We start from the raw sequence: 13,526 nt of genomic DNA, 5'->3' as shown, positions 1-13,526 counted from the left end.
CGCCGGAAAAAAGTTTACACTCAAATAAGCGGAAACAACTAACTTTTAAGCACACCCGTATATATCTAAGTCCTTATCGCGGTCGCCAAATGTCACGTTGGGATGTCCACGAGTTACTTCACGCAAAGATCCCTGGTTCGAAATCAAATTAAAGAAAATAACTTTTGTTTACAGAAAATTACCCCTATTAAAAATACGCAAGTGTAGCTTAAAATAAAGTTTTTATTTGGATGTTATCCGAAGAATGTTACAAACTCGACTGACTTAAAAAACATAATATCCAATATCTACACATTCCTTAAAACTGCAATACATTCTTATCGTTTCAATCTCAAGTGGGCAGGCTAGTAAGCCCATCATCCCTTCACCTTAAAACAACGAAAAACAAACCATATGGCTCGCCGTATGTATAAAGCAGAAATATCTTTTAAACACGGACACTGCCATATTTTATAATGACTCGACAGTATTAGTTTTCATTATGTTTTTTAATGGATCTGAATTGCTAGATTCATTCTGATACGAACCTGAAATACCAGCGCCCACACTAGCTGAAGTAAAGTCCGCAATTTCGTCCCTAAAAAAAACCATAAAGCCCTAGGCCCAGACGACATACAGGCAGAACTACTAAAAAAAGGGGGAGAAAAACTACATCTTGAGTTATATCATCTTATAAGAGAAGTCTGGAAAAGGGAAGAAATACCGAAAAACTGGCAGGAAAGCCATAATATTATACCTATTCACAAGAAGGGAGATAAACGTATATGCCGAAACTATACAGGAATATCGTTAATCAATACAACATACAAAATTAAATCCATAATACTGTCTAGAAGACTAACTCCACACGCAGAGAAAATAATAGGCGACTACCAGAGCGGATTCATACCAGGAAGGTCGACCATATACCAGATCTTTGTCCTACGCCAGGTGTTGGAAGAAAACTGGGAATTCAACTGCGATGTACATCAAATCTTCGTGGATTTTAAACAAGCTTACGATTCTGTTAGCAGAGAAGCATTGTGGGAGACTATGGTAGAAATGGGAGTGCCTGGAAAGCTGGTACGATTAGTACAGGTGAGCACGGAGAACGCTTACGCACGAATCAGAATTGGCAGCACCACGTCGGAGGAATTCCTCATCGACACCGGGCTTAGACAAGGAGATCCTCTCGCCTCCTGCTGTTTAACTTCGCATTGGAATATGCAGTAAGGAAAGCTCAGCTACAACTGACAAACGGATTTGCCGCCCAAGGATTAAAAATACTATTGGCAATTGCACAATCCACCAAAGATGAAAAAGATGTTTTCACCCTATTCGAGAACGGAGCCAATGAAGTTGGTCTTAAGGTCAACGAGGACAAGACCAAGTACATGGTGGTTACGAAGAACCCAAGACCAAGGGTTAGACAAAAAGTAACAATTAATGAATACAACTTTGCATTCGTCAAAAATTTAAGTACCTGGGAGCGATTAAAACATCTGAAAATAAATATAAAAAGGACGTGGTAGCCAGGATCATTGCAGGAAACAGGGCATATTACTCATTAATGACCGTACCTAAATCAAAAATACTCTCAAGAGCAGCAAAAATAAGAGTATATAAGACAATAATTCGTCCCACAATAACGTATGGTAACGAGACATGGACTCTGAACCAGCGGGAAACAACAAAATTACTGGTACTTGAAAGAAAGATATTGCGGACTATCTATGGGCCTTGCAGAGAAGAGACAACAGGAGAATGGAGAAGAAGACACAATGATGAACTCCAGACCATATAATATATGGAGATGAAAACATAGTACGCTACATCAAAGCAAACCGAATAAGATTAGCGGGTCACGTGCTAAGATCGAGTGACGAAAGACTTCTGAACTCCACATTCTGGGAAAGGCCCGATGGCAGAAGGTCAGTTATTCGCCCAAGAAAACGATGGAAGGACGCAGTAGCCAGTGATCTACGCAAAATAATATTCTTTGCTATAGCCATTGTATAACTAGACCAATAAACAATGTGTAAATAAACAATGCTATACCATTATATATAAGGCTGTTATGTACATTTGTACACATATACATACTTCTGAATGCACATAGATACATAGTTACCTATGTACATAAAATAAAGTCGTGTTAGTTCCAACACAACTCGAGAACGACTGAACAGATTTTTATAATTCTGGACCTCGGAGGTAAACTACACTATGTCATTTATAGCAACTGTGTTTAGCGTGTGTTTGCAAAAAAGTTTAGAGCACTTAGGATATTAATAAAAATCTGATATATCCCATAATTGGTTGACAGACAATATGACTATATTTTAATGATAATATATAACCAATGTGTACAATCCAATCCAACTAATAAAATAAGTGGATTAAAGAAACTTATTCAAAAACACCATGTCGACATAGTGTAGTTTACCTCCGAGGTCGAGAATTTTTGAAGTTATACTTCTTTAGGCACGAGGGTAAATTTTTACATTCCCTGGTGCATGCGCACACCGACAGTATATTAGTCAATTATCGTTATATTATATGACAGTATATTTAGTTGCTCAAACATTATACGGGATCGTATTGGGCGTTAAAATCATCTGTCAATAATTGTTGGAGGTATGGATCATCAAATGTTGTGCATATTAGTTTTTATTGGCGTGATGGCAGAGAAAAAAGCAAGTTTATAATTGTAGTGACTTTTTAAATAGTTTTTAAAAGCTACAGGTACGTAATAATTGTAAATGTTTTAGTATCCTAATAAAATTACGTGGGTATCTACCTACCTATTTGGAAAATTTAAAATGAACCTATCAAAATAGCATGTAATGCTTTGATTTACATAATTTGATTACCATCAAAATTTTTTTCAATATTCAGCTATATTGTTTTCTTACTCTAATATTCTACAAAAATCAAAATAATTTGGTTAAATTCAGAACTGTCAAAAATTTAAACCGTTTAGTTCGTCGATCTTCCCACATGATGCAGGTATCTCAGTAGGTAGAAGTTTAAGATGAATGAATTCCAATACTAACTGCGCAAACATAAGCGGTTTCGCTTATGTTTGCTAGAAAGTTTAATTTTTTTGTTTTTTTATACATTTTATGATTGTAAGTATATTTATTATATAATTTTTTTTTCAGCAAATACGTATTTAGTTAAAAAATTTACCGACAATTATTGTTCAGAAATCATTTGTGGCATTTTTCAATGTGTTTGTGTGTGTTTTATTCTTTATTTTTTTAATTTTTGGTACTGTTTTAATAAAATTTTTTGAAAAGTAGTAAATATTAAAATTAGTTTATTATTTAAATAAAATATAAATAAACTGTTTAAAGTATATTTATTTACTTGAAATCATAGAATAGAAGTATCACTTCTTACGTGCGTACAAAGTACACACACATTCTTTTTTTTTTGTTGTTGTTGGATTTGTCTTCATCGGGAATAAAATAATAAGTATTAAAATTAAAAGATTAAAAAGCAATCTTACTATTATTTGTACAATCTGTCAAAATAATTCATTTTAGTATCAATTTTATTCCCATAAACGGCCATACCAGATTGCCGGATTTCGCTCGATCACCTAAGCCAATAGTCTAAGAGCTAGTGAACCCTCCGACTAACGGTCGTCCTGTAAGGCTAGAAATTTTTCTAGTGATAATTCATAGCACACCAAGGCTAAAAACCATGACCTGGCAGGCCTCAGCGGTGCACGTGTATCTACCAGGTGAATCGAAAAGTGCAAATTTAGGGGGTAAAATAAACTTTCTCCTGTAAGGTTTAAATTTAACCCTTAAGTACTAACACACCGTCTCTCAGACGGTATCGTTTGTTGAAAGTGGGATATTTCCCTTCCTAGAAAAATCTGAAGGTCATCCGTTTATGACTTTTCAAGTTGGGTTGTTATTTACTAGTACTGAATTCGGCAATTTGCTGCAGGTTGTTATTCGAAAGATATTTAGACTCAAAGTGTGATTTCCGTCTAATAGACGGGGTGTTAGTGTTTGTGCCCAGATCGTCATTAAACATAATGTGCCCCAGTTCGTCAAAAAGTTCAAATAAGGGAATAAAGACTGTGAGGAAACTATTTTGAAATGACTTGATGAGGTAGAAGACGACGTAAGCGAAGTGGGATCAATTTGTGATGAAAATGTTACCACTGACTACCATTGCTACACTGTACAAATTTTAGTGTCTGTCAGTTTTTTTTTGGTTTAATATTTTTTAATTTTTTTTTATTTTCATGTTTATTACTCTTCGTTTAACTCTATTATAAATTTTTATCAAGATTCTTAATTTCTTTCATTTTTATCACACTTTTTTTCAGGAATAAAAAGTCACACAAACAATCCTTCCATTCTTGATATAATGTTTTGTATTTTAATAAATACAGAAAAACTAGATCAACTACTGTGATTTTTAGATAAGTAATACTTTCAGTAAGTCATCGAAATATTTTTTTGCATTATAATATTTAACAAAAGAAAAATAACCAGTAAAATGTGAAACCCGTCTGTCAGGCGGTTAGTTAGTGTTTGCGCCATTGATTTAAGATGTTAGTACTTAAGGGTTAAGTATGTGTTTGAGTAAGTCATTTAGAAGAAATTTGTACAATAACAGGCGATTCTGAAGAGCATAAGACCTTGCCAGGCAAGGGGAAAGATTAGGGTTGTTTCCTAAAATTATTCTTTTTGCATCGAACACATTTTTTTTAAGTTTCTTGAATCATTCCAAACAAAAAACGTCTTTAGTGATTTTTCTGTTAAGTTAATAGTTTTTGTTATATAAGCGATTGAAAATTTTGAAAATTGCGAAATCGGCCATTTTTAACCCTAAATCGGACATTAATCTAAAAATTTCAATGTTGCCAAGGTACGTAGATATTCTTTAAACATTGATTGATGAAATCCCGAAGAGTTATTTGCAATAAAATGTCGAAAACCCCTTTGTTTTTTTAATTGCTAATCAAGAGTGCGCGTCACTGTAGTATAAGTGAGGACGTTTGAGTTTGCATAAATTCATTATCTCGAGAATGGGCAAATTTCAAGAGAAATCCTCAGGCAGGTCGAATTTTATTTTTGAATTAGGACTTTTTGGCATATATATAATACTAGTGACGTCATCCATCTGGGCGTGATGACGTAATCGATGATTTTTTTAAATAAGAGTAGGGGTTGTGTGATAGGTTATTTGAAAGGTTATTTAATTCTCTATTCAGTAATATAAACATTAATATAATTGTTTATACAGGGTGTACCAAAAAAAATTTTCTTCTATTTGTCAAATTTAATCAAGGTTAATTTAACAAAAAAAATTTTTTTTGTACACCCTGTATAAATAATTATGTTAATGTTTATATTAGTGAATAGATAATTAAATAACCTTTCAATTGAGCTATCACACAACCCCTACTCTCATTTAAAAAAAATCATCGATTACGTCATCACGCTCAGATGGATGACGTCACTAGTATTATATATATGTCAAAAAGTCCTAATATAAAAATAAAAATCGACCTGTCTGAGTCTGATGTCTCTTGAAATTTGCCCATTCTCGAGATAATGAATTTATGTCAACTCAAACGTCCTCACTTATACCGCAGTGTCGCGCCCGCTTGATTAGCAATTAAAAAACAAAAGAGTTTCCGATATTGTATTGCAAAAAACTCTTTGGGATTTCATCAATCAATGTTTAAAGAATATCTACCTACCTTGGCAACTTTGAAATTTTTAGATAAATGTCCGATTTAGGGTTAAAAATGGCCGATTTCGCAATTTTCAAAATTTTCATTCGCTTATATAACAAAAACTATTAACTTAAGAGAAAAATCACTAAAGAACTTTTCTATTTGGAATGGTTCAAAAAACCTAAAAAAAAATTTTTTCGATGCAAAAAGAATAATTTTAGGAAAAACCCCTAATCTTTCCCCTCGCCTGGCAAGGTCTTATGCTCTTCAGAATCGCCTCATTGTACACATTTCTTCTAAATGACTTAGTCAAACACATACTTAAATTTAAACCTTACAAGAGAAAGTTTATTTTACCCCCTAAATTTGCACTTTTCGAATCACCTGGTAGATACACGTGCACCGCTGAGGCCTGCCAGTTCATCGTTTTTAGCCTTGGTGTGCTATGAATTATCACTAGAAAAATTTCTAGCCTTCCAGGACGACCGTTAGTCGGAGGGTTCACTAGCTCTTAGACTACAAGCAGTGTGGACTGCGGTTAAAACTTGGATGGGTGACAGACCGCTTGGGAGCTTACTTGCTTTTTTCTAATTTGGTTATTTTTTATTCAAAAACGGTTACTACAAAGCCATATATATCTTCATTGTATATTTATAATCAACTCCGTTTGAGTTGACTCGAACTATAGTTTGTTTTTAAACCAATAGGAGTGATTCAAATTTACCACGCTGTGATGCTTGTTTGTAATTGGTCCAACCGCAGGCAAGTTTTCTCCACTTTTATAAAATTTTTACCCTAATGAAATTTATCAAATTTTGACACAATTGGCATTTCATAGGTTAATTAAGTTATATCGGCGATTTCCTGTGTTTTCTGTGTTATCTCTTTAATTTTTAGATTTATGGTCTGCTTTTATATAAAAAGCAATTGTTTTTAAAACTCTTTAGCGACGTCTTAATATAATATAATATTTATGGATTACCGTTGAGGGCCGATATGATCAACCAAAAACGAAGATGTATTTGGTGATTATTCTAGTGACTCTCTTGGGTGTGAATTTGTCTTTTTAGTTTACTCCTCTTGGTTAAAAAATAAACCATAAGAATAGTCAACTCCAACTGGATAATCAACTTGAACTGTAGCATATTAATATATAACATATTCAGTAACAAAAACCTCGAAAATATTGACTTATGCTGTGGTCACAGTAACGTCTAATGTCGTTAATTAATGCATTATTTGCATTACAGAGATGGCAAATAATGCGTTAATTAACGGCATTAGACGTTACTCTGGCCCCAGCATTTGTGAAGAAACTCTATACAACTTAAAGGCTGCTTAGAATTAGTCAGTTTATCCAATTCTGGACTTATTTTGAACGCATGTTTTTCACCCGAGAAGGGTTGAAACACCCCTAGAGCAGAAGCACACATCGGAACAATAGGTATCACTTTTTTTGTTTGACATGTTAAGTCCCAAAATGTACTATAAATTAGCTTGAGTTTTTATGATATATTTTATGATATACGATGATTTATATTTAATGTTTTGGGGGGGCTGTATCCCAACTGGAACCAGGGCCCGCTGATCTATCAGTAAGCCACTGGGAGTCCTATCTATATGCTTCTGCTCCGTAGAGTAGTATACTTTTAATGCAACTATTAAAGATTTTATTTTTTGTTGATTCCGATATTTCCTTTGTTTGCCAAATTCTATTTAAAACGTTGGATGCGTGGTGGGTGGTGGGCCTTTATTATTCTCGTCTGTGTATCCTTTTGAATTTTAAGAAAATAATACTCTTTTAAGTTTCTTACACAACTTTACTCAATAACTAATTACTAAAATAACTAATTTAACATTAATTTTAACATGTGATTTTAACATTTTAAGTGAATAAAAATTGACAAGAGTAATAACTACTAATTATTTGGTGTTGGTGCTTAGTTTACCCTAATTTTAGTGCAGAATTCTGCTGAATGTTTATTTCTGTAATAACTTGTAACATCTTGGGGATCTAGGTTGTGTTTTCCAATAGTGTTAAATATGAATACGACGATTTTATCATCTAAAAATAAAAATAAATCTGTATAATATAATATAATATCTATATATTTATATAAGAAAAAAAGGTTAATCTGTGGAGATTAGTTAGAAAGTAAAGTTATAAATAAATGTTGGAGAAATTTGCAAACCAAAACTCAACGTGTATAAATTGTATGGCCAAAAGGTTTTCGTGAATGTTTATTCACTTCTTCACGGCTGAAATACAAAAAATGTCAATTAGCCAACATATATCCCATGTAAAATGTTAGTTTTTTATTGCAAATACGCTGAACTGTAGAGCGACGTTCTTCAGTATTAAAAAAGAGGATATTCAAAAAAGCTAATTAATAATTGAAATACATAATATGCCCCGAAAATTAGAAGACGAATACACAAAAAATGGACTGGAAAAACACCTAGAAAAGACCGAATACTTAACAACAGAACAAGAACCAGTTAGAAACTTGGAAATGGACGATGATAAGTAAATTGGCCGCATATGAAATGCCTCCCGAAAAAGGGTTTCTTACCTGTCGCTAAAATGGTCACATATGAATTGCCTCCCAAGCTTTAAATAAATTACATGCTTCCAATCTTTATGTGAAGGTGAAACGTTGCCACATCTTCGTCCCTTTGTAAATTTTTGGCAAAATTGGTATTTTGTTATTTAATTTTCAACCTTTATGTATTAAACATTATTCACACTAGGCGGTATTTATAAATTTCAACTAACTACTTATACATAATATACAATTAGTTTTATATCCATTATAATATATTTTATAATAACCATTATTTTTTGTTATTATAGTTATTAAGGTACCATGGGTATTATAAGGATAATAACGCTTGAGGTCTTTGGTGTATACTGCCGTGCTAGGCCCAAAGGCCGGTAACTAACATTTGAGAAAATGGTGGCAAAATCGATTTCAAAATTTAATGCTAAAATTTTGGCCCGTTAGGGATTTATGGACTAGCTAATAGTTTTTATGCATGGATATATGCCCCAGTTTATTAAGGGAACCGTTAATTATATTTTAAAACAAAGTTTTATATAAAAAGAGGTAGATACCGCTAAAACGTTTTATCAAAACTTACTATAAAACTAAGCCTATTAGCGGTATGTGTTTTACAGTTGTGACTGATATGAAATAGAAAGGTTTTCTGAGTATTCCAGTTTATTAAATTGAAAAAATTAAAGTACTATTAAATGTTATTATTTTGTTCAGCCACAATATGACAACAACAAATTGACAATATTTAGTTGTCGTTATATCTGTTTTGTTTCAAGAGTCAATAAATATATATTGGTTCATTAATATTAATGTTCTATTTGCGATTCAATATAGACAATTTAATAGACAATCGAACACCATACCTTGTGTGCGGTACATACACAAAACCTATTTAGTATTACAATGGTATTACCTCATAATTATCATTTTTTTATAAAATATTTAATAGTGCGTCTAATAATTTGGGCAGAACTGTACTTATACAACGAAAAACCAGAATCCGTTCAGATTGTTATAGCTGTTTAAACATCTGCGTTTTAAAGAATTCTTCAACTGTAAATGTGATTGTAAACCATACTTTTGACTTTCTCTTCTCAGCTATTTTTATTTTGTTTCCTGCAAACAAATTTTTGGATCTTTATCCAGGTACCTCACGCATTCTTAGAAAATTTATAAAGGAATAAAACCAGCATTTTTGTATAAAACTTATGTAAAGGATTCTCAAAAGGTAAGGTAAAGATATCCCAAATCTACAATTCCGTATCTATAATAGCATTGTATAACTAGACTACTATTAGACATTATCTAGTTAAGCAATGATAATAGCTTGTATTGAAACAAAAAAAAAATGCAATCAATGGGTTGCATTGATTTAGTTGTTGCAACCTAACAAAGGGTTTAAACATACATATAAATCATCCACTTGGGGCAGATTGACATTGTTTAGGACAACATAAATGGTTAATTCTTGAAATAGTATAAACAAAAATGAAAATATATTTCAATAGATATAATAATCTCTAAAAGTTCTTACCATCCTCGCTAATTATGTCTTTTACTAACACAACTCTTTTAACTAACACAATAATTTAACCTTGTAAAGTTAGGCCGAATTTACTTTGTAATACTAAGGCAATTTGGCGGTTTCTAACTGTAGGCGTAGAATTATTGAAAGTAGATTAGCGGTAAGTTCAATATGCTAAGGTATATGGACGGCAACTGTAGCAGATACCGTCAAAACGCCATAGTATTTAACATTTGCCGCCAAATTGCTTAGTATTTTAACTGAAAAGTGTAGATACCGCTAACAGAATTGCAATTTTATTTAAAATATAATGCTTCTACAACTCCAAAGAATTTATAAATATATACTAAATACCCTATTCTACCTAAAAATACAAAAATCTTATTTTCGATAAAAAATCAGATCCCGCCTTTGGGCTTAGCACGGCAGTATAGACCGAGGGCCGTCGGCCCGAGGTATATACGTTGACCGAAAGCGTGATTATTATAATACCCGTGGTGCCTTCAACGTTTAATGTCCAACTAAATTACTCTTTATATGCAAAAAATTTGCAAGAATTTTGAATTAATTAGTTTTCAAATACATAAGTACATTTACCAGAAATAGTCGTAACGTAATTGTGGTAACCATAGTTTTACTTAGAGTTTTATTTGTCAACTTGACAGTATTTAACTCGTTATTTAAATTTAATAGGCCCTAGGGCGTTATTTTTCAATAAAACGCCCTTGGGCGTTATATCGTACTTAATATACTTCGCAATAATGTCATTATTTGTCAAATAATAAACCAGTCGGACATTAATAATTTAATGTCCGACTGGTACATTATTTGACAAATAATGACATGATTTCGAAGTCAGTTACGTATGATATAATGCCCTAGGGCGTTATTTTTAAAAACAACGCCCTAACGCTCTAGGGCATTAAATTTAAATGGCTAGTTAAATACTGTCAAGTTGACAAATAACAACCTAAGTAAAACTATGGTTACCACAATTACGTTACGACTATTGCTGGTAAATGTACTTATTTTAAAATTAATTAATTCAAAATTCTCTCATATTTTTTGCATATAAAAAATAATTTAGTCGGACATTAAACGTTAAAGGCACCGCGGGTATTATAGATAATAGCGCTTTCGGTCAACGTATATAACTCGGACCAAAGGCCCTCGGTATATACACCATTGACCTCAAGAGTTATTATCCTCATAATACCCTTGGTACCTTAATAATTATAACAGAAAATACAAAAACATAAGAAAACATAATAAGTACATATTTTATAGATTTATTAAAAATACCATCACAAAAAACTTATTTGGAAAATATTACAAAATGTGTATAGAAATACAAAATTACAAAATATTTTTCCTAAATTTATATGATACTACTTTGACAAATTCTAATCTATTTATTTTACATTCTCTTAATTCTAAAATTTTTTCATTTAGAAAATTTATTTTTGCTTTACTTTCGGCCACATTTTTTTTGGTGTCGATACAGAATTCATTTTAATATAGGTATTTATTTGAAATTGTAAAATTATATCAATAAAATTATTAATGTTGGGATGAGGGCAGTAGAAAGAAGAATTATACTTGGCATGAACACTTTCGCATGGGTTTGTGGTTCTTTGTAAGGATGAAGAGTGCTCAGCCCAAAGATGTGGAGGAAATGTTGAATTTTCAGATATGTAATTATCAACAAGATAATCACAAAATTGGGTGACTCTTTCATCGACTGGTTTAATTTCTGCCAAATTTATAGCAAAAAAATCGCTAAGAACTTCAGAAATTCGCTAAGAATGAAAGACCAAAAATATAAATAAGAAAATGCGTAATTTCGGTTGAGTTAACACCTTTTTTCTGGTATTCTGGTGCTAATCCCAGTGCTTGAACCTTTCTATACCATGCCCGTCCCAAATGAAAACGACATCCATGAAGATCTGCTTCAGGAAATGCCATACGAATACCATTATGAATGGAAATTTCAAAGTCTGAAGTTGTTACTTTAGAGGATGGAGGACAATTAATTGTAAAACATTCTTCTATGATATATTTAAAAGCGAGATAATATGAAGACGACTTTTTATCTTGAAGTAAACAAAAGACAAGAGGAATATAATGTCCATTTTTCAAGCCATGTATACTAAACAAATTGAGTGAAATAACGAGGACAGCATTCAAAAGTTCCGTCAACATACCAATTGGAAACAGTCGAAAGAAAACGAAGATTTGAAAAACATGTTAATATAACAATATGATTATCTTTGTCATTTTTAATTATAAAATTTTCATTTCTATTTGTAATAATAGAAGATAAATCAAGAGCTTGATGAAATTCAGATATATTTTTGGGAAGTTTAGTTGAAGAATTAGTGGTTCTAGCATAATATAAATTTTGTCTCACCTTATTGATATCATTGATAGTAAATGTCTCTATATTTGTCTTCTTAAGTTCTTTACAGATGAGCTTTATTGGTTTTTCGCTGAGATCTTCCACGGCTGCTCTTTTTATTGGATTGCTTACGGCTTTTCTATTGTAAACTTCGGCAGACAACTTCTCGTGGTTATGATCTAATATTGATTCAATTATCGTATTTTCACATCCCTGTGTTTTCACAAATGCTTTGCAGGTGTTTTAGTACATTAGTGCATATTTAGTACAATATAAACAAACAAAAAGATTAAGGTAAAAGTACCTATTCATGGAATCGTTAAGAAGAGATAAGAATCGGAATTGGAATTACCCAGAAAAGCTGGCTATTAGTAGATTGTCGGAACAAGTTTCTTTTCTAAAAAGAAATATGTCATACTGTGAAATATTTATGGTACCATATTTTATGTACATTTTAGTACCTATTTAAATTATGAATTGGCAACATTGTCTCATTATACAGAGGTTAAGTAGACAAAATATCTGAACAATCCGTTTAACAAACCGGAGACATTTCGATTGTACATGGGAGGCATTTCATATATGAAAATATTTACCTGAAAAAGTGGGAGGCATTTCGATAACGCCGAGTAAATTAACGGTACTGAAAATTTCAAATACTTAGGATTCATCTTACAGAATGGAACCAACAAGCAAGAGATAACCAGCAGATTAGCACAGACAAGAAGATGTATTAAACAAATGAACGGGGTACTGTGGAATAGACAGATTATCAGAAATACAAAGAAGACAATATACAATGCGTCCATAAAGTAACGCATAAATTAATTATTTCGTAAACCGGCGACTTTAAGGAAACATTCCGAAACAGGTCGATTTTTATTTTCAAATTACAATTTTTTGGCATATACATCATACTAGTGACGTCATCCATCTGGGCTTGATAACGTTATCGATGATTTTTTTTAAATGAGAATAGGGGTCATGTGATAGCTCATTTGAAAGGGTATTTAATCCTCTATTTACTTATACAAACAATAACATAATTATTTATACAGGGTGTCCAAAAAGAATTTTTTAATTAAATTTATTGAGACAAAAAGAAGAGTGTATGTATGTAACTTATTTAATTCAAAATTCGTTTTACTTTTGTCATAAAACAGGAATACATGTTTATTTAAGTAAAAATAAATTTCGACCACGAGTCAGTATTCTGTTAACCGAGATACGATAGTACTAAGCGGCGCCGCTAGAAGAAACACTCCAACAATGCGTCTCAGATTACTTTAACGGAACGTGGTCATTTTGTACTCTAAACCGAGTAAGGTATGAAAAAGAAAAGAAAATAATCGTTTT

The sequence above is a fragment of the Diabrotica virgifera genome, chromosome 8 (genome assembly GCF_917563875.1).
Source record: "Diabrotica virgifera virgifera chromosome 8, PGI_DIABVI_V3a".
Taxonomy (NCBI): Eukaryota; Metazoa; Arthropoda; class Insecta; order Coleoptera; family Chrysomelidae; genus Diabrotica; species Diabrotica virgifera.
This window is presented reverse-complemented; position numbering follows the sequence as displayed.